This window comes from Cricetulus griseus, assembly GCF_003668045.3.
Source record: "Cricetulus griseus strain 17A/GY chromosome 1 unlocalized genomic scaffold, alternate assembly CriGri-PICRH-1.0 chr1_0, whole genome shotgun sequence".
Lineage (NCBI taxonomy): Eukaryota > Metazoa > Chordata > Mammalia > Rodentia > Cricetidae > Cricetulus > Cricetulus griseus.
The window spans coordinates 21,970,754-21,983,619 of NW_023276806.1; positions in this window are offsets into that span (position 1 = coordinate 21,970,754).

Sequence of the window (12,866 nt, forward strand, 5' to 3'; positions counted from 1 at the left end):
AAATAATGCAATAAGGAAGCAGGTTTCCTTTCAAATGATAAGTTTTTCTGGATATAAAGTACATTAAAATTGTGATTTTCATTATTTTTAAAATATTGGCTATCTTGCTTTACATGAAATTATGATTTATTGCATATATCTGGACCGATTACATAAATGAATGTTTCTATTTAGCTGACATAGGTACAGAAACTAGTATTACATTTCTACTGAGACTGTCCCTAGAATTTTCTTTTATCTTGAGTTGTGAGAACAGTGGGACATCATGATATCTGATGACCAGGGGATTAATTTACATGTATATTTAGAAACATAACCTCCCACAGGCTGCATCCAGGTTCTTGTCAACAGCGTTAACATAGGAAAAATTAGCCTGATTTCCTTTACCTAAACCAAACTTTGCCTAGGTTATGTTTGGATTTTTTTTTATCACCATTTAAATCTCAGTGATGCTTCTGGGACTGTCTTTCCCCTCATTCATAACAAAAACACAACCTGTCTTAACACACGAATACAACCATTCCTTTCATGATTGTTACATTCTCAAGAGTACAAATTAGTAAGCTCTTAAAAAAAGAGGAAGATATCACAAAATTGGACATATTTAATTGGAGCATGCACCAAATTAATGAGAGATAAAAATAGCTGTTTTCACGATTTGCCCTGCATCACTCACTCAGCAGCTACAGCAGGGCCTCAGGAGTTTTTGTAGAAGCACTTGCATTTCCGGTTCTTCCCCTTAAACTTCCTTTGAAATTTGAGAGACAGAATTATTACAGCTGCTGGCCAGAGTAGCCAAAAGGGACATATGTTTAAAGTAGAGAATGGTGACAGATTCTTACTGAAAAGAATACAGGAGTTTTCACAGCCTCACAAATAGCCAGAGCAAAAAAAAAAAAAAAAAAAAAAAAAAATGGAGATTGTTGAATGACTCTGAGAGGCAGAATTGGAGAAGCAGAGAGTCCTGATGGTGGAGAGCATCTTCTCTGTGTATGTATTAAGAAAGTCATAGAGCAAAGGATTACCAGCCTACAACTCACACCTCCAGAGAAGCTAGGAAACAAGGAGGACCCTAAGAGAGACATGTATGGTCCCCCAGAGAAGGGGAAAGGGACAAGATCTCCAGAGTTAATTGGGAGCATGGGGGAGGGGAGAGGGAGTTAGAAGAGGAGGACATGAGGGAGTAGGAAGATTGAGTCAGAGGAGGAATAGAGGAGAGCAAGAAAAGAGATACCATAATAGAGCGAACCATTATAGGTGTAAAGAGAAATCTGGCACTAGGGAAATGTCCAGAGATCTACAAGGATGACACCAACTAACAATCTAAGCAATAGGGGAGAGGCTACCTTAAATGCCCTTCTCCGATAATGAGATTGATGACTACCTTATATGCCACCCTAGAGCCCTCATCCAGTAGCTGATGGAAGCAGAAGTAAAGACCCATAGCTAAGCACTGAGCCGAATTCCTGGAATCCAGTTGTAGAGAGGGAGGAGTGATGAGCAAAGAGGTCAAGACCAGGCTGGAGAAAACCCACAGAAACAACTGACTTGAACAACGGGGGTTGGGGGGTGGCTAATGGACCCCAGACTGACAGCTCGGAAAACAGCCTAGGACAGAATCAGGCCTCCTGAACATGGGTGTCAGTTAGGAGACCTGGGCAGTCTATGGGGCCTCTGGTAGTGGAACAGTATTTATCCCTAGTGTACGAATGGACTTTGGGAGCCCTCTCCACATAGAGGGATACTCTCTCAGCCTAGACACACAGGGGAGGCCTAGGCCCTGCCCCAAATGATATGACAGACTTCTAAGAACCCCAATGGAAGGCCTCACCCTCCATGTAGAGCAGAAAGGAATGGGATAGGGGGTCGGTGGGGGTCAGAGGAGGAGGGGAGGGAGAGGGACTGGGATTTATATATAAAATAAGATTGTTTCTAATTTAAATAAAAAAGAAAGCTGATATTAAAATTAAAAAAAGTCATTGGAGGTATGTAGTGCCTTCTGGGTAGGGAACATAAGGCAGTGAAATCCAGGTGACTGGAATTCAGTCCTTCCCCAGCCACAGTAGGGGTTTTGCATTCAGCGTGGGCAGTGATGCTGCAGGGGAACAAAGGCTTTGTTTTACAGCACCAGGTTTCTCAAGAAAAGACAGATGTTTGAATTAGATTGTGCAAGTTGCTGGGCCACCGTGTACAATGGCACAATTTAGAGAGGTATAATCTTTCCACCTGACTATTGGTGAGCTATAAAAAAAAATTGTACAAGTATGAAATGTGGTGTGTGGGTAGCCGTCTGTAACCCATTGGGTTAGATTCTTTCCAAAGTTTCATTATTATTACTGAATATTGCATTTACAGTATGGATTTCAGCAATTCTGGTTTCCTGGAATTTTAGGGGAAAATGAATGAATTCAATCTTTACAACATGCAAGCACATTTAAAATATTTGAGGCCAGTTATCACCATTCCTTTATTATAAATTTGAGGTCTATGAATCCAATTTTAAAAAATGAAGATTAGCTACTATGGAAGAAGGGTAATGGATGCACAGTAGTCCCAGGACCTAACATGCTTCACTCATGAATTCTAGACTCTGGCCTTAAACCAATATGATCAGTTTGTCCCTAGGAGAACCGGTCACTCTTTGGCCTTCCTTTTAAAGATTTGCCACCTGTGGGCTCCTTCCTGCCAAGTCCTTGAACCTGTGGGAGCAAAGCTGCCAGGGCATTTGGTGAGTGAGTGGGATCCAAAAATAGTCTGCTGTACCCACACCTGGCATTCAGGACACTTGAGAGGATTTAGCCCCTTGGTGACCTTGTGAGCATTAAAGAGTATCCTCTTTGGCTAATTTCCTTTCAGTGTGTGACCGGTATCCGCCAGAAAGAAAAGGCTATGCCTAAAAATGAAGAGCAGACTACTAATTGTCCAGGGCACACTCCCAGGAACTTTGTGTCTCTAAGTCATTAGATCATATAACACTATGGCCTTAATGCTAGCCCAATTAAAAAATATATATTTTCATTTTCATTCATAGGTGTGATTGTGTGTTTCTTTCTGTCTCTGTCTCTGTTTCTGTCTCTGTCTCTGTCTCTGTCTCTGTCTCTCTCTCTCTCTCTCTCTCTCTCTCTCTCTCTCTCTCTCTCTCTCTGTGTGTGTGTGTGTGTGTGTGTGTGATGTGTGTGGATGTCCACAGGGCCAGAAGAAGGTATTAGATTCCCTGGAACTGGAGTTACAAGTGGTTGTGAACTACCCAATATAGGTGCTGGGAACCAAACTTTAATCCTCTTTCTATGAAAATAGTATGTTCGTAATTGCTGGGCTATCACCCAGCCATCTTTCCCCCTCCCTGCCAGCTTTGTTCTCTGAAGTAAAAAGAGGAAAAACAATAGATTAAGGAAAGCCACACTGTTATTTAGTGACAAACCAGTCTAGGAACCAGGCTCCAGCTCCAGGAATGTGTATTTTCATTGCTTGGCCTGACTCCCCAGGCTGACATCAGTTTAGAGCTCTTTACTGGCTAGCAGCAATTGCAGCGAGTGCCCACTTTGGTTGGGACCCTGACCCACAATGCTGTATATCTGGCTCTGTGTTAGTTTGCTTTCTATGACTGTAACAAATAGCTGAGATTGTCTGAAAATTCAACATTTTTGGCTCAGTTTTGGAGAGTACATCTGGGTGTAACTGGCCCGTGGCTTTTGGCTATTGGGAAAAACAGCATCTTATTTCAGGGGCTCATGCTGGAACAAGGCTGATTATCTCAAAGCTGTGAGTTCAAGGAGGTAATGAGGAAGAATTTGGCTTCTGTAATTGCCTTGGGGACATCCTTCAAGTAACCTAAAAACCTCTTAGTAGGCTGTACCTTTTCAAGATTTCACTACCTTCTGATAGCATCAGTCTGGGGGTGGGGGTGGGCAAGTGTATCATACACTGACCTTTGAAATGCACTTGAGATATTAACAATAGACTTTCAATCAGCTGAACTTACCCTATGTGTATCAATGCCAGCTCCATGCCAGTCTACAGAGAGGCAGGCAAAGCCTTGCACTGTTCAAGCGGTGGTCATGGACGTCTTACCACACTTGCTTTCCTCCCGAATTTATCCATATTGAACTCCAGATGCAGGCTCTGTCCACCTGAAGGTAGTATTTGTACTTGGACCTCTCTCTGTTTTATGCCTTGCTTGAGCTGGCGAGATTTGATTTCCTGACATGTAATAGTTTATGTTGCCATGGCCTTGCTGGACTCCCAAGTGAATGTGATTTCATTTGGATTCCACATCTCAATGGAAGTGAGACTTCACATTTGCCATCTCTGAGTTTGCTTCTTAGAGAAATCACACCCTGCTTATTGGGTCATGGGGACGACTGCACTATGTGTGCAAACTGTTGAGTGTAGTGACAAGGACAAATTAGGGTCCAGAAGCTTCTTCCTGTGCAGTGGGCTTCTTACATCTGACCCAAAGGGCAGAGTGTTGGAGACAAGGGCTGTATGGAGTTTATGTTCCAGAAGGAGGCGAACAATTTCTCATTAGGGTGGTGACAACAGGGACAGAGAAGCGTTGTGACACAAGAATGACACTGGCTTAGAAAGCGTGGGTATTGCATGCCTTTTTACTCTTATTCACGTGTCCCCTTAAAAGTTCCCTTTGGCTAACATTCCCGTGACCTTGAGGGCATCTACTCTGCATCCATCATTTCTAAAAACTGTGTTTATATGTGATACATATCACCTCACAAGCTACTGTTAAATAAGAGGGTCATCTCAATGTAAAGTGGGCATCAAAACAGAAAAATTCAAAATATGAATTTTGCTCTACCATTTGACACTTTCTGACCACTGATCTTATTCCATAAGTAACACATGGCACATAAAAAGCTTGTTTCACATACAAAATGAATGAACAGATGTATAAAATTATCCTCAAGCTCTTTGTAGAAGGCATACATATGATACAAATGACTTTTGGGTTCAGATTTAGATCTTTGCCAAAGACATCTCATGTGAAAATATTACAAAACAAAACAAATCTGATCTCGGAAACACATCTGGTTCCACGCATTTTGGCTGAGGGGGACTCAAGCTGAATACTGTAGATTTTGCTTTGGTTCTTAGCACTGCCAATAATTAGCAGAAGATAAATCGATCGACCTTCCATGAACACAGGGAGAGCCGTGGGGCATCAGCCATGGCAGGCTCTGCTGTCCGCATTCTGGGTTCTCCCATCAGTTTAGCCATACTCTGTTTTCACAGGGAGGTTTGCTGTGGTCCCCTTGTTAGATTCTCAGTTTTTTTCTTTTTCATCACCATGGTAGTTTGAATGAGAAATAATCACCCATAAGTTCATGTCTTTGAACACTTCATCTCCAGTTGGTGGCAGTCTTTGGGGATGTGATAGGTGATTTAGCAAAAGCCCCAATTAAATGCTTTCTTTTATAAGCATTGCCTTGGTCATGGTGTCTCTTCACAGCAATAATACAGCGGCTAAAGCAGATTGGGACAAGGTGCTTCTCCATATAGACTTTTAATTCAGTTCAGCAGAAAGGATCCTAACACATAAAGTTTGTCTCTTTCATGTTTTTTTTTGTTTACTTCCTTGGTTTAGTCCTGAATTGTTCTTTGAAGAGAGAACTTGTTTATTTTTCTTGCTTGAAGTAGCAGAAAGGCATTCCCTAAGACTATCACGAGAGCTTTGTTCTACATGGGAATTGTTACAAGCCTGTAAACTCAGAGTGATGATGATGAGCCAACGCGTAATGATTCTACATTTCCAGAAATACGTCTCTCCCATACCAGCTTGTTCATTGCTCTCTTAGTCATACACCCGAGACCAGAAAACCCTTGGTTCGTATCAGCGTTAGGCTGCAATTCCCATTACTTCCTCTGCTTACTAAAAAGAAATATAATATATATGGATGAGCACTAAGGAACCTATGCCCAAGAGCAGTTGAGCACTGAATTGTCCCCGAGCATCAAGAAATCACCTTTAAGGGAGAGCATTCCACTCTTGCCATTGTCCCAGTGTTGAAAGGTGGGCAGGGCAAAGGCATGCAGTTTGGGTTCACCATCGTGAATGACTACAGCAAACTCTTCCAGGCTGTGGACTAGATCAGTCTTGACCTTCGGCTGTCCTGGCACACACCAGCACTTCTGTGACTCAGTGGTAAAGTACTCTGTGTCCCTCCAGGATCTGGGAAAGGCCCTCTGGCATAGTACAACCCTCCATGATATGCTAGCTTTTGGATTTTGCTTTAACTAGGATTTTTCTTATTTGGAGAACTGACTATAAAAATGTGAGTCTGCTTGTTTTTCATCATGCCTAAAGATCCTCAGTGGAGAAGCCTGGGGCATGCAAAAGTTTGCATGGCTCCAGCTGCCATTTACGGAACTATTCTTGGTACTATTTCAGTGTGTCAGGTCAGAATTTTCTGTCCACACTCCCCACTCACTGCACATAACGAGACCCCAGCAAAGCACTTTGACTGGCAAGCGCTTCATTCTGACAGTTTAGTTTTTACGACAGCATGCAAAGTAACGTTTTATTTCAACACTGCCCTTTTCTTTCCTTTCTTCTCTCTCCCTTCCCCTACCCTGCCTCTTCTTTCTTCCTCAGCTATCTTGGCTCTCACCATCTAACCCAGCCTGGTTTGGAACTTGAGGCAATGCTCCTGGCTCTACTTCCTGTATGCTGAGATTACATACTTGAGATGACACTATGCGAATGTGACAGTGTGGTAGTGTGGTAATTTGGATGTAAATGTCCCCCATAAGCTCACAGGGAGTGGCACTGTTAGGAGGTGTGGCATTGTTGGAGTAGGTGTGTCCTTGTTGGAAGAGGTGTGTCACTGTGGGAGTGGGCTTTGAGTCTATTTTGATCAGGCTCAGTGAGACACTCAGTTCACTTCCAGTTGCCTGTGTAGGACTCTCATCTCTTCTCCAGCACCTGTTTGTCCCCACATCCCACCATAATGACAATGGACTAACCCTCTGAAACTGTAAGCCGCCCCATGAAGTGCTTTCCTTTATAAGAGTTGCATGTTCATGGTGTCTTTTCACAGCAATAGAAACCCTAACTAAGACAGCTTGCATATTTCACCAGAGTTCTAATCCATTGTCCTCCCTACCTACTCTAGCTGATTTCCTTCCGCGTATCCTGGACAGCTGTGTTACATGATTTACTTTCGACCCCTTCCCTCAAAGCTCTTCCTGTTCGTAGTTTCAAGTCTATGCTCTGCATCTGAGAATAATACAAAGTATTTGTCTGAATTTGTTTCTTTCTTTTTATAGGGTCCTTCCTTCCTTCTCTTTCCTTCCTTCCTTCCCCTTCCTTCCTTCCTTCCTTCCTTCCTTCCTTCCTTCCTTCCTTCCTCCCTCCCTCCCTCCCTCCTCTCTCTCTCTCTCTCTCTCTCTCTCTCTCTCTCTCTCTCTCTCTCATGTTTGTGTGTGTGCAGTGCCACAGTAACTGTGGCAGGTAAGAGGACAACTGAGGGAAGTCAGTTCTCTCCTGCCATGTGGCTTCTGAAGATTGAACTCGATGGAGCTCAGGTTGTCAGGCTTGGCAGCAAGCACCTTTATCCACAGAACCATCTCCCTGGACCACAGCTGGATAATTTTGTTCAGCAAAACGATTTCCATTTGCATCTGTTTACCTGCAAGTGTCCTGATTTCATTTTTTTCCTTTATGGTTTCAGAAAATTCCATTGCCCCTTTATCTATGGATAAACATCTCGGCTGGTTCCATTTCCAGGATCTTGTGAATGGCGCAGCAGTGAACACGGAAGGTAGAGTCTCTATGATATAGTGCTTTAGAGTCCTTTAGGTATTTACACCTAGGGTTGGTAAAGGGGGTCATATGATAGTTCTACCTTGACTGTCTTTTGGAGAAACTTTCATATTGATCTCCACGGAGTATACACATTTACATTCTCATCAGCAGTTAATAAACCTTCCTCTTTCCTCAGACCCTCACTGGCATTTGCTGTAATTTTGTTTTCTTGGTGATAGACAATCTGACTGGAAGCCTAACTGTAGTTACAAGAAGTTGTGAGCTGTCATGTGGGTGCTAGGAATCGAATCCAGGCCCTCCCAAAGAACAGCCAGCATTTACAATGGCAGAACCCTTAATCTCATTTTAAAACAATTTCATCTTGTTTATAGTGTTTTAGTGTATCCCATTGCACAAATACTTATTTTTTTAGTGGCTGAGGTAGGGATTACACTATATACACATAACTGCAATGGGCTAGTATCCACTGGTGTGGCAACAGACGAGGGGTCGGCAGGCAGTGAATGAATGCAGCCGTTTGGAGAGAATAGGGAGATGGCACTTTTAAAGAGGCAAAAATGTTAAAATAATACCCCTGCATTTGCTGTAATCCCCTAAGACTGGTGTTTTCAGATGAAGGACAGTGGGCTGGAGAAATGGCTCATCTGTTAAAGCCTAGGCTCACAACCAAAAAATGTAAGATGAAGGAAAGATTAGGACACAGATCCACAAATAGAGGAAGACAGTAGGAAGACATAAGAACAAGAGGGCCATCTACACTCCAAGGAAGAAGCCATGGAAAGACATAGGCCCAAGAGGGCATCTATACACCATGAAGGGACCCTGGGCAGACATAGACGCAGGAGGGCCACCTATCCACCATGGAAGGACCCTTGATGGGGATACACTACTGTGTATGTTTATCTTATTGATTATTGAATAAAATACTGTTTGGCCAATGAGACAGCAAGTTAGACGGAACTAGGAGTCAAAGAGGATTCTGGGAAATGTAGTAGAGAAGTGCTGATCCAGGCAGGAAGTGACATAGCAAGGAGACTCATATTTAAGCGAAAGAGAATCAGGAAGGGCCCTCTTTTCCCCTTCCTCCTTCAGCGGCAGGATGTGATCCACCAGCCAGGAGGGACGCCAACAAGGTGTCCGATAAGATAAGTCTTATAAAATATGTAGATTTATGATAATTAAGACTGAGCTAACAGATGAGGAATCCTAGTCATTGGCCAAGCAGCATTGAACCTAATACAAATTTTGCGTATTTATTTGGGCCTAACTCAGGCGGGCGGCTGGCGTAAAGCTCACGCGTGGCGGTGGGGCTCAGGCGGCTTTTGGCAGAAAGATTTATAGTAACAGACCCTGAGCAGACATAGAAGCAGGAGGACCGTCTATACACCATGGAAGGACCCTGGGCAGACATAGACGCAGGAGGGTCACCTATACACCATGGAAGGAGCCCTGGGAAGACACCACTTTGCCAGCACCTAGATCTTGTATTCATAGCCTTCAGCTCTGAGAAGAGACAAGCCTTTACATCTCATGTCCTTACTGTTGGTATGTTGCTATCGCAGCCCTCACAAATCCATAGACATAAGTAAGAAATTCTGTGAGCTGGATGGCTGTGTCCTTTGCCTTAAGCAGCACTGCAATCTGTTTGGATCACGGGCATGCTGATCACTGAAAGTACCGTGCATCTGAAAGTAGTTCAAAGACCAAATAGTATTTAGGCCGTCTCCTCCATGGCCATCTTGCTGATGGGAATAGAGTTCCTTAAAGCACTCAGCTATGGAAACAAAGCATAGACAGTGAAGCCTAGCCTTGAATCTATAGCAGAGACCAGTATTTGTTTACACCTAAGGAAATGGTCGTCTCAACAAGGAGTAACCCGGCACTGCACATGAATACTTTCTATAAAATTGCAGAGCAATTTAATGTTTTTGATCACCGTGGACAATTTATTATTTGTCAGTGAACTCAACCAAAACTTGTCATTGTAAAAGCTATTGAACCCATTTTAATTGCACATTATAATTTTAATGTTTTTTTTTCCCAGAGGAAAACACTAAGAAAAAAAAACCTTAAAATTTAAAACCATTCTGTTAAAGTAAAATTCAGTCTAAAAAAGTAAAGGTTGGGAAGATAAAGCAACAGAGAAGAAATAACACTGAATATAACATCCGGCTGTGGAAGAGCCTACTTTAGTGTTTTCTAAATAGATTCTGGTGTCACATTACTGCGCCATTGACATCCCACTGAAAACACTTAGCAGAATGACATAATGGTGTTATTTAAAATGCAGGTATTTACAGCGATCTAGAGTTCACATCATTTCCAACTTTTAAGACTAAGGGTGAAAAACTGGGATGGCAATTAGAAAACACGACAGAGGCTACAATTCCATGATTTCTTTATATGTATAATAAGAAAAAAGGTCCAAAGAACACTGGTAATGAAATATGGGATGGCTGGTTCATTAAATACACTTATCAACTTTCCATGACAATGACTCATTACTCAGTACAGTTCCCATGGGATGAAGTGAGATTCAGTTTTGCTCTGACTTCATCAATTTATGGATGTGGCAGTTGTTAACTAATATGCATAACTATCCACTGATTTCTTATTAATGCTTTTAACTTGCGCCTCTCTGATTATTAGTTAAATTAAGTATCTTTTTATACATTTACCAGCCATATGAGTTACTTTTTATATCCACTTGTTTTCCTTTTGGTCATTTGAGTCTTTTTTTATTACTTTTAAAGAACTTTTTGGCAAACTGTTTCGAGTCTAACCAATGACTGGGTGTGAACAGTGGTCCAGGACTCTTTGAGACACTGTTATGCCCTTCCTCACTTGTCACATGCACCCTTTCCTTCTTAGCTGCTGCCAATCTGTACTGGATTTCAATATTATTGTCATCATTGTTTAAATCTATGTAGTCAAGAAATGCATTTAATAACCTTCACATGTGCACACAAACTGTCGCCCTATTGGTTTAATCTCCTAAATAAAAAAAATTACAGTTATTTTGTGTGTGTATGTGTGGGCAGGAGGTCAGAGACAACTTGCAGGAGTTGGATTCTCCTTCCACCATCTGGGTCTAAGAGATCAGATTTAGACAGCCAGGCTTGGTACCAAGAAGCTTCACCCACTGTGACACCTCGAAGGTTTTAAAAATCAGAGAAGATCCCTGCTATACAGGCATCACAAACACTGACAAATGTTGCCTCATTTTTCCCACCTAACCAGAAACCATGCTAAGCATTTGCTTTTGGAGCCCAGCTTCATGTATTTGAGTACTAGGGTATGTGTTGGGATGCTTGAAGCTATGGTTTCGATCCCAAGCATAAACGAAGAATACAGTTTTCTAAGCTGTTTTCAAAGCAAATGTTCCCGACTCTGTCTATACAGTGATCAGTGTGTGTAATATTGTTATCTTCCGGATGAGTTTGAGGTTATATTACAAGAATTCTGAGATAATGAACATTAATTTGAAGAGACACAAAAGCTATGTGAAAAATTCATATTTTAATTGAAGGAGAATTCAGAAGAACTGTCATTTAAAATAATTTATTAGTAAAAATGAAAATGTACACTGATTATATGTATGTGTGTTCGCACATGTGTATGGCTATTGAGAAAGTTACACAAAATGTCTTCACATAATGAGTCTGGGGATCTGTTTTGAAGACGGAACTTGCCAATAGCGGTCAAATCATTAATGTCTTCCTATTGAAAATATTATGAGAAAGTTGGAAGTTTATGAATCAGATCACTCTTTATTGATATGTAAGTACATGAAATAAGTGTAATTGGAATAATATAATTGAGGGTGCAAAATAGCTTTGTCAAAAAGGAATAATTTGTTATCTTTCTACATATACTGTCAAATCTATTTTAAGGTGATAATGGCACAAATGCAGAGAAAACAAAGAGGGCAAAGCATTAAAAATGTACAATGTTTTATTGTTAAAAAATAGACAGACTTTAATTTTTTTAAACAGGGATATCATTGTAAGAGTCTCCTTAAGTCATCATCATTTTTGTAATTGAAATAGGCAAGAGAGCCAGTCACAACTGCTGGTGTGAAAAGGATCGATGTCCACACCTAAGAAGCCTCAGAATCCTCCCAGCTGATGTCTCAAAACAGCTACAGAAACACAGTGACCTTCAGAACCCTGAACACCAACAAGCCTACAAAACAACAGGGATTTACCTACTGGTCCAGTCCTGTGAAGACTGGCTTTGTAGTGCCTTTCGAGGCATCCAAAGTGCACAATTTGTTAGAACAGCTGCTCACTAGAACGGTGATGCCTTAGGTCACCTCAGGATCAGGAACTGCATCAGGCTTGTTTGTATAAGGTCAGGGGAAAGACATCTGTCCCAGCCATGCTGGTGCCTGAGGTACGTGAACTTGTACTAAAGGCTTGGGCAGGAGACCTGAATATACTCCTTTCCGTGACCCAACGATGGAAAGACCTTGCTGAATAGAGCAGAGTTATGTGGAGGGTAAATTACTTCATGGCCATAAAAACAGAAGCTCACTTAGTTACTCAGAATAAGGCAAAAACCAGTGGAAAGAAGCATTTATTGTTTCCTAGGGGTGGGTATATATGGTGGGCAGAGGCTGGATGTGTGCACTGGCTGTCTTAAGTTATTATAGGATTTTCCCATCTAGTGTGTAGTAGCAACACCATCTCAATGTCACACCAAGTTTCTGCAAATATGAACACACTGACAATTAAAAAGAAGTGTGAAATTAAGGAAAGGTGGCTCGGTTCCTAGAAGAGACCAGAGATGAGCTGCACTGATGCTATGAGATGCTTCACCGGGACTGAGCATCTTCATGGCATATAGCAGCAATACTATCAAGTGTATCCAAACTTACCCATCATCTTACCCATCTCCATCTCTACAGAGGGACAATCACTATTTGCTCAGTCCACTCAACTACGTGCCAAAAATAGAAGCCACCATGTCATTTCTATTTCTCCAATTAAAGAGGCCATGAAAAAAATTGACAACATTCAATAGTGGAGAACTAGGAAAACTGAGTTGATGCGATACTACAAAGACACTAAAAGGAATCCTGTGA